Source organism: Tachypleus tridentatus, chromosome 9 (genome assembly GCF_004210375.1).
Source record: "Tachypleus tridentatus isolate NWPU-2018 chromosome 9, ASM421037v1, whole genome shotgun sequence".
In the NCBI taxonomy this organism is placed as follows: Eukaryota; Metazoa; Arthropoda; class Merostomata; order Xiphosura; family Limulidae; genus Tachypleus; species Tachypleus tridentatus.
Window position 1 is genome coordinate 102893087 of NC_134833.1, and position 9403 is coordinate 102902489.

Sequence of the window (9403 nt, forward strand, 5' to 3'; positions counted from 1 at the left end):
TTATGTTTACTACGTGATGAATACTATCGTTTTTGTACAACTTCTATATTTACTAGGTGATGAATATTATCGTTTCTGTACAACTTTTATGTTTACTACGAAATGAATATTTTCGTCTGTGTACAACTTTTATGTTTACTAGGTGATAGATATTATCGTCTCTGTACAGCTTCTATGTTTACTACGTGATGAATATTATCGTCTCTGTACAACTTCTATATTTACTAGGTGACAAATATTATCGTCTCTGTGCAGCTTCTATTTCTACTACGTTATTAATATTATCGTCTCTGTGTAGCTGCTAAGTTTACTATGTGATGATTATCGTCTATCTACAACTTCTATGTTTACTATGTGAAGACTATTGTCGTCTTTGTACAGTTTCTATGTTTACAATGTGATGAATATTATCGTCTCTGTGCAGCTTCTATTTTTACTAGCTGATGAATATCATCGTCTCAGTACAGCTTCTATGTTTACTATGTGATGAATATTATTGTCTCTGTACAACTTCTATTTTTACTAGCTGATGAATATCATCGCCTCAGTATAGATTCTATGTTTACTAGGTGATGAATATTTTCGTCTCTGTACAACCTTAATACTTACTATGTGATGTATATTATCGTCTTTGTACAACTTCTAAATTTACTAGGTGATGAATATTGCCATCTCTCTACAACTTCTTTTTACTACGTGATGAACATTATTGTCTCTGTACGACTTCTATGTTTAGAAGGTGATGAATATTATCGTCTCGGTAACTCTTCTATCTTTATTAGGTGATTAATATTATCGTCTCTATACAACTTCTATGTTTTCAAGGTGATGAATATTATCGTCTCTGCACAACTTCTATATTTACTAAGAGAAGAATATTATCGTCTCTGCACAACTTCTATATTTACTAGGAGAAGAATATTATCGTCTGTGTACAACTTCTATATTTACTAGGTGATAAATATTATCGTCTCTGTGCAACTCTATTTCTATTAGGTGATTAATATTATCGTCTTTGTACAACTTTTATGTTTACTATGTGATAAATATTATTGACTCTGTATATCTTCTATGTTTATTAGGTGATGAGTATAATCGTCTCTGTGCAGCTTCTATGTTTACTATGTGAGAAATATTATTGTCTCTGTACAATTTCTATGTTTGCTAGGTGAGGAATATTATCTTTTCTGTGCAGCTTCTATGTTTACTATGTGATGAATATTATCGTCTCTGTACAATATCTATATTTATTAAGTAATAAATAGTATCGTCTCTATACAACTTCTATGTTTACAAGGTGATTAATATTATCGTTTCTGTATAACTTCTGTGTTTACTAGGTGATGAATATTATCGTTTCTGTACAACTTCTATGTTTACTAGGTGATGAATATTTTCGTCTGTGTACAACTTTTATATTTACTAGGTGATGAACATTATCGTTTCTGTGCAGCTTCTAAGTTTAAAAGGTGATGGATATCATCGTCTCTGTACAGCTTCTATGTTTACTACGTGATGAATATTATCGTCTCTGTATAACCTCTATATTTACTACATGAAGAATATTGTGTTCTCTGTACAACTTCTATGTTTACTAGGTGATGAACGTTATCGTATCTGTAGAGATTTTATGTTTACTACATTATGATTACTATTTTCTCCGTACATCTTCTATGTTTACTAGGTGATGAATATTATCGTCTTTGTATATCTGCTAAGTTTACTATGTGATTAATATTATCGTCTCTATACAACTTCTATGTTTTCTAGGTGATGAATATTATCGTCTCTGTACAACTTCTATATTTACCAGGTGATGAATATTATCGTCTGTGTACAACTTCTATATTTACTAGGTGATGAATATTATCGTCTGTGTACAACATCTATATTTACTAGGTGACAAATATTATCGTCTCTGTGCAGCTTCTATTTCTACTAGGTTATTAATATTATCGTCTCTGTGCAGCTTCTATGTTTACTATGTGATAAATATTATTGTCTCTGTACAATTTCTATGTTTGCTAGGTGAGGAATATTATTTTTTCTGTGCAACTTCTATGTTTACTAGGTGATGAATATTTTCGTCTCTGTACAGCTTCTATGTTTACTACGTGATGAATATTATCGTCTCTGTACAACTTCTATATTTATTAGATGAAGAATATTGTCTTCTCTGTACAGCTTCTATGTTTACTATGTGATGAATATTATCGTCTCTGTACAATACCTATATTTATTAAATAATAAATAGTATCGTCTCTATACAACTTCTATGTTTACCAGGTGGTGAATGTTATCGTCTCTGTAGAGATTTTATGTTTACTACGTGATGAATACTATCGTTTCTGTACAACTTCTATATTTACTAGGTGATGAATATTATCGTTTCTGTACAACTTCTATGTTTACTACGAAATGAATATTTTCGTCTGTGTACAACTTTTATGATTACTAGGTGATAGATATTATCGTCTCTGTACAGCTTCTATGTTTACTACGTGATGAATATTATCGTCTCTGTACAACTTCTATATTTACTAGGTGACAAATATTATCGTCTCTGTGCAGCTTCTATTTCTACAAGGGTATTAATATTATCGTCTCTGTGTAGCTGCTAAGTTTACTATGTGATGAATATTATCGTCTATCTACAACTTCTATGTTTACTATGTGAAGACTATTGTCGTCTTTGTACAGTTTCTATGTTTAGAATGTGATGAATATTATCGTCTCCGTGCAGCTTCTATTTTTACTAGCTGATGAATATCATCGTCTCAGTACAGCTTCTATGTTTACTATGTGATGAATATTATTGTCTCTGTACAACTTCTATTTTTACTAGCTGATGCATATCATCGCCTCAGTATAGATTCTATGTTTACTAGGTGATGAATATTTTCGTCTCTGTACAACCTTAATACTTACTATGTGATGTATATTATCGTCTTTGTACAACTTCTATATTTACTAGGTGATCAATATTGCCATCTCTCTACAATTTCTTTACTACGTGATGAACATTATTGTCTCTGTACGACTTCTATGTTTAGTAGGTGATGAATATTATCGTCTCGGTAACTCTTCTATGTTTATTAGGTGATTAATATTATCGTCTCTATACAACTTCTATGTTTTCAAGGTGATGAATATTATCGTCTCTGCACAACTTCTATATTTACTAAGAGAAGAATATTATCGTCTCTGCACAACTTCTATATTTACTAGGAGAAGAATATTATCGTCTGTGTACAACTTCTATATTTACTAGGTGATAAATATTATCGTCTCTGTGCAACTCTATTTCTATTAGGTGATTAATATTATCGTCTTTGTACAACTTTTATGTTTACTATGTGATAAATATTATTGACTCTGTATATCTTCTATGTTTATTAGGTGATGAGTATAATCGTCTCTGTGCAGCTTCTATGTTTACTATGTGAGAAATATTATTGTCTCTGTACAATTTCTATGTTTGCTAGGTGAGGAATATTATTTTTTCTGTGCAACTTCTATGTTTACTAGGTGATGAATATTTTCGTCTCTGTACAGCTTCTATGTTTACTACGTGATGAATATTATCTTTTCTGTACAACTTCTATATTTGTTAGATGAAGAATATTGTCTTCTCTGTACAGCTTCTATGTTTACTATGTGATGAATATTATCGTCTCTGTACAATATCTATATTTATTAAGTAATAAATAGTATCGTCTCTATACAACTTTTATGTTTACAAGGTGATTAATATTATCGTTTCTGTACAACTTCTGTGTTTACTAGGTGATGAATATTATCGTTTCTGTACAACTTATGTGTTTACTAGGTGATGAATATTTTCGTCTGTGTACAACTTTTTATGTTCACCAGGTGATGAATAATATCGTCTCTGTGCAGCTTCTAAGTTTAGAAGGTGATGGATATTATCGTCTCTGTACAACTTCTATGTTTACTAGGTGATAAATGTTATCGTCTCTCTACCGCTTCTATATTTACCATGTGAAAAATATTATCGTCTTTGTATACCTTTTATGTTTACTATGTGATAAGTATTATTGTCTCTGTATATCTTCTATGTTTATTAGGTGATGAGTATAATCGTCTCTGTGCAGCTTCTATGTTTACTATGTGAAAAATATTATTGTCTCTGTACAATTTCTATGTTTGCTAGGTGAGGAATATTATCTTTTCTGTACAGCTTCTATGTTTACTATGTGATGAATATTATCGTCTCTGTACAATATCTATATTTATTAAGTAATAAATAGTATCGTCTCGATACAACTTCTATGTTTACAAGATGATTAATATTATCGTTTCTGTATAACTTCTGTGTTTACTAGGTGATGAATATTATCGTTCCTGTACAACTTCTATGTTTACTAGGTGATGAATATTTTCGACTGTGTACAACTTTTATGTTTACTAGGTGATGAATATTATCGTTTCTGTACAGCTTCTAAGTTTAGAAGGTGATGGATATCATCGTCTCTGTACAGCTTCTATGTTTACTACGTGATGAATATTATCGTCTCTGTACAACTTCTATATTTACTAAATGAAGAATATTGTGTTCTCTGTACAACTTCTATGTTTACTAGGTGATGAACGTTATCGTATCTGTAGAGATTTTATGTTTACTACATTATGATTACTATTTTCTCTGTACAACTTCTATGTTTACTAGGTGATGAATAATATCGTCTCTCTATATCTGCTAAGTTTACTATGTGATTAATATTATCGTCTCTATACAACTTCTATGTTTTCTAGGTGATGAATATTATCGTCTCTGTACAACTTCTATATTTACCAGGTGATGAATATTATCGTCTGTGTACAACATCTATATTTACTAGGTGACAAATATTATCGTCTCTGTGCAGCTTCTGTTTCTACTAGGTTATTAATATTATCGTCTCTGTGCAGCTTCTATGTTTACTATGTGATAAATATTATTGTCTCTGTACAATTTCTCTGTTTGCTAGGTGAGGAATATTATTCTTTCTGTACAACTTCTATGTTTACTAGGTGATGAATATTTTCGTCTCTGTACAGCTTCTATGTTTACTACGTGATGAATATTATCGTCTCTGTACAACTTCTATATTTATTGGATGAAGAATATTGTCTTCTCTGTACAGCTTCTCTGTTTACTATGTGATGAATATTATCGTCTCTGTACAATACCTATATTTATTAAATAATAAATAGTATCGTTTCTACACAACTTCTATGTTTATTAGGTGGTAAATGTTATCGTCTCTGTAGAGATTTTATGTTTACTACGTGATGAATACTATCGTTTCTGTACAACTTCTATATTTACTAGGTGATGAATATTATCGTTTCTGTACAACTTCTATGTTTACTAGGAAATGAATATTTTCGTCTGTGTACAACTTTTATGTTTACTAGGTGATGGATATTATCGTCTCTGTACAGCTTCTATGTTTACTACGTGATGAATATTATCGTCTCTGTACAGCTTCTATGTTTACTACGTGATGAATATTATCGTCTCTGTACAACTTCTATATTTACTAGGTGACAAATATTATCGTCTTTGTGCAGCTTCTATTTCGACAAGGTTATTAATATTATCGTCTCTGTGCAGCTGCTAAGTTTACTATGTGATGAATATTATCGTCTATCTACAACTTCTATGTTTACTATGTGAAGACTATTGTCGTCTTTGTACAGTTTCTATGTTTACAATGTGATGAATATTATCGTCTCTGTGCAGCTTCTATTTTTACTAGCTGATGAATATCATCGTCTCAGTACAGCTTCTATGTTTACTATGTGATGAATATTATTGTCTCTGTACAACTTCTATTTTTACTAGCTGATAAATATCATCGCCTCAGTATAGATTCTATGTTTACTAGGTGATGAATATTTTCGTCTCTGTACAACCTTAATACTTACTATGTGATGTATATTATCGTCTTTGTACAACTTCTAAATTTACTAGGTGATGAATATTGCCATCTCCCTTCAACTTCTTTTTACTGCGTGATGAACATTATTGTCTCTGTACGACTTCTATGTTTAGTAGGTGATGAATATTATCGTCTCGGTAACTCTTCTATGTTTATTAGGTGATTAATATTATCGTCTCTATACAACTTCTATGTTTTCAAGGTGATGAATATTATCGTCTCTGCACAACTTCTATATTTACTAGGAGATGAATATTATCGTCTGTGTACAACTTCTATATTTACTAGGTGATGAATATTATCGTCTGTGTACAACATCTATATTTACTAGGTGATAAATATTATCGTCTCTGTGCAACTTCTATTTTTATTTGGTGATTAATATTATCGTCTCTGTGCAGCTTTTATGTTTACTATGTAATGAATATTATCGTCTCTGTACAACTTCTATGTTTATTAGGCGATGAGTATAATCGTCTATTTGCAGCTTCTATGTTTACTATGTGATAAATATTATTGTCTTTGTACAATTTCTATGTTTGCTAGGTGATGAATATTTTCGTCTCTGTACAGCTTCTATGTTTACTACGTGATGAATATTATCTTCTCTGTACAACTTCTATATTTATTAGATGAAGAATATTGTCTTCTCTTTACAGCTTCTATGTTTACTATGTGATGAATATTATCGTCTCTGTACAATATCTATATTTATTAAGTAATAAATAGTATCGTCTCTATACAACTTCTATGTTTACCAGGTAGTGAATGTTATCGTCTCTGTACAACTTCTATGTTTACTAGGTGATGAATATTTTCGTCTGTGTACAACTTTTATGTTTACCAGGTGATGAATATTATCGTTTCTGTGCAGCTTCTAAGTTTAGAAGGTGATGGATATTATCGTCTCTGTACAACTTCTATGTTTACTAGGTGATGAATATTATCGTCTCTGTATAGCTGCTAAGTGTACTATGTGATAAATATTATCGTCTCTCTTCCGCTTCTATATTTACCATGTGAAAAATATTATCGTCTTTGTACAACTTTTATGTTTACTATGTGATAAATATTATTGTCTCTGTATATCTTCTATGTTTATTAGGTGATGAGTATAATCGTCTCTGTGCAGCTTCTATGTTTACTATGTGAAAAATATTATTGTCTCTGTACAATTTCTATGTTTGCTAGGTGAGGAATATTATCTTTTCTGTACATCTTCTATGTTTACTAGGTGATGAATATTTTCGTCTCTGTACTGCTTCTATGTTTACTATGTGATGAATATTATCGTCTCTGTACAATATCTATATTTATTAAGTAATAAATAGTATCGTCTCTATACAAATTCTATGTTTATAAGGTGAAAAATATTATCGTTTCTGTACAACTTCTGTGTTTACTAGGTGATGAATATCATCGTCTCTGTACAGCTTCTATGTTTACTACGTGATGAATATTATCGTCTCTGTACAACTTCTATATTTACTAAATGAAGAATATTGTCTTCTCTGTACAACTTCTATGTTTAGTAGGTGATGAATATTATCGTCTCTGTATATCTGCTAAGTTTACTATGTGATGAATATTATCGTCTCTATACAACTTCTATGTTTCCTAGGTGATGAATATTATCGTCTCTGTACAACTTCTATATTTACCAGGTGATGAATAGTATCGTCTGTGTACAACTTCTATATTTACTACGTGATAAATATTATCGTTTCTGTACAACTTCTATATTTACTAGATGAAGTATATTATCGTCTCTGTATAGCTGCTAAGTTTACTATGTGATGAATATTATCGTCTATCTACAACTTCTATGTTTACTATGTGTAGACTATTGTCGTCTTTGTACAACTTTTTTGTTTACTATGTGATAAATATTATCGTCCGAGTACAACTTTTATGTTTTCTAGGTGATGAATATTATCGTCTCTGTGCAGCTTCTATTATTACTAGCTGATGAATATCATCGTCTCAGTACAGCTTCTATGTTTACTATGTGATGAATATTATTGTCTCTGTACAACTTCTATTTTTACTAGCTGATGAATATCATCGCCTCAGTATAGATTCTATGTTTACTAGGTGATGAATATTTTTTTGTCTCTGTACAACCTTAATACTTAATATGTGATGTATATTATCGTCTTTGTATAACTTCTAAATTTACTAGGTGATGAATATTGCCATCTCTCTACAACTTCTTTTTACTACGTGATGAACATTATTGTCTCTGTACGACTTCTATGTTTAGTAGGTGATGAATATTATCGTCTCGGTAACTCTTCTATCTTTATTAGGTGATGAATATTATCGTCTCGGTAACTCTTCTATCTTTATTAGGTGATTAATATTATCGTCTCTATAAAACTTCTGTATTTACTAGGAGAAGAATATTATCGTCTGTGTACAACTTCTATATTTACTAGGTGATGAATATTATCGTCTGTGTACAACATATATATTTACTAGGTGATAAATATTATCGTCTCTGTGCAACTTCTACTTCTATTAGGTGATTAATATTATCGTCTGTTTGCAGCTTCTATGTTTACTATGTGATGAATATTTTCGTCTCTGTACAGCTTCTATGTTTACAACGTGATGAATATTATCGTCTCTATACAACTTCTATGTTTTCAAGGTGATGAATATTATCGTCTCTGCACTACTTCTTTATTTACTAGGAGATGAATATTATCGTCTGTGTACAACTTCTATGTTTGCTTGGTGATGAATATTTTCGTCTCTGTTCACCTTCTATGTTTACTACGTGATGAATATTATCGTCTCTGTATAACTTTTATGTTTACCAGGTGATGAATGTTATCGTCTCTGTAGAGATTTTATGTTTACTATGTGATGAATACTATCGTCTCTGTACAACTTCTATGTTTACTAGGTGATGAATATTATCGTTTCGGTACAACTTCTATGTTTACTAGGTGATGAATATTTTCGTCTGAGTACAACTTTTATGTTTACTAGGTGATGAATATTATCGTCTCTGTGCAGCTTCCAATTTTAGAAGGTGATGGATATTTTCGTCTCTGTACAGCTTCTATGTTTACTACGTGATGAATATTATCGTTTCTGTACAACTTCTATATTTTACTAAATGATGAATATTGTCTTCTCTGTACAACATTTTATGTTTACTAGGTGATGAACGTTATCGTATCTGTAGACATTTTATGTTTACTAAATTATGATTATTATTTTCTCTGTACAACTCTATGTTTACTAGGTGATGAATATTATCGTCTCTGTATATCTGCTAAGTTTACTATGTGATTAATATTATGGTTTCTATACAACTTTTATGTTTTCTAGGTGATGAATATTATCGTCTCTGCACAACTTCTATATTTACTAGGAGATGAATATTATCGTCTCTGTACAACTTCCATATTTACTAGGTGATGAATATTATCGTCTGTGTACAA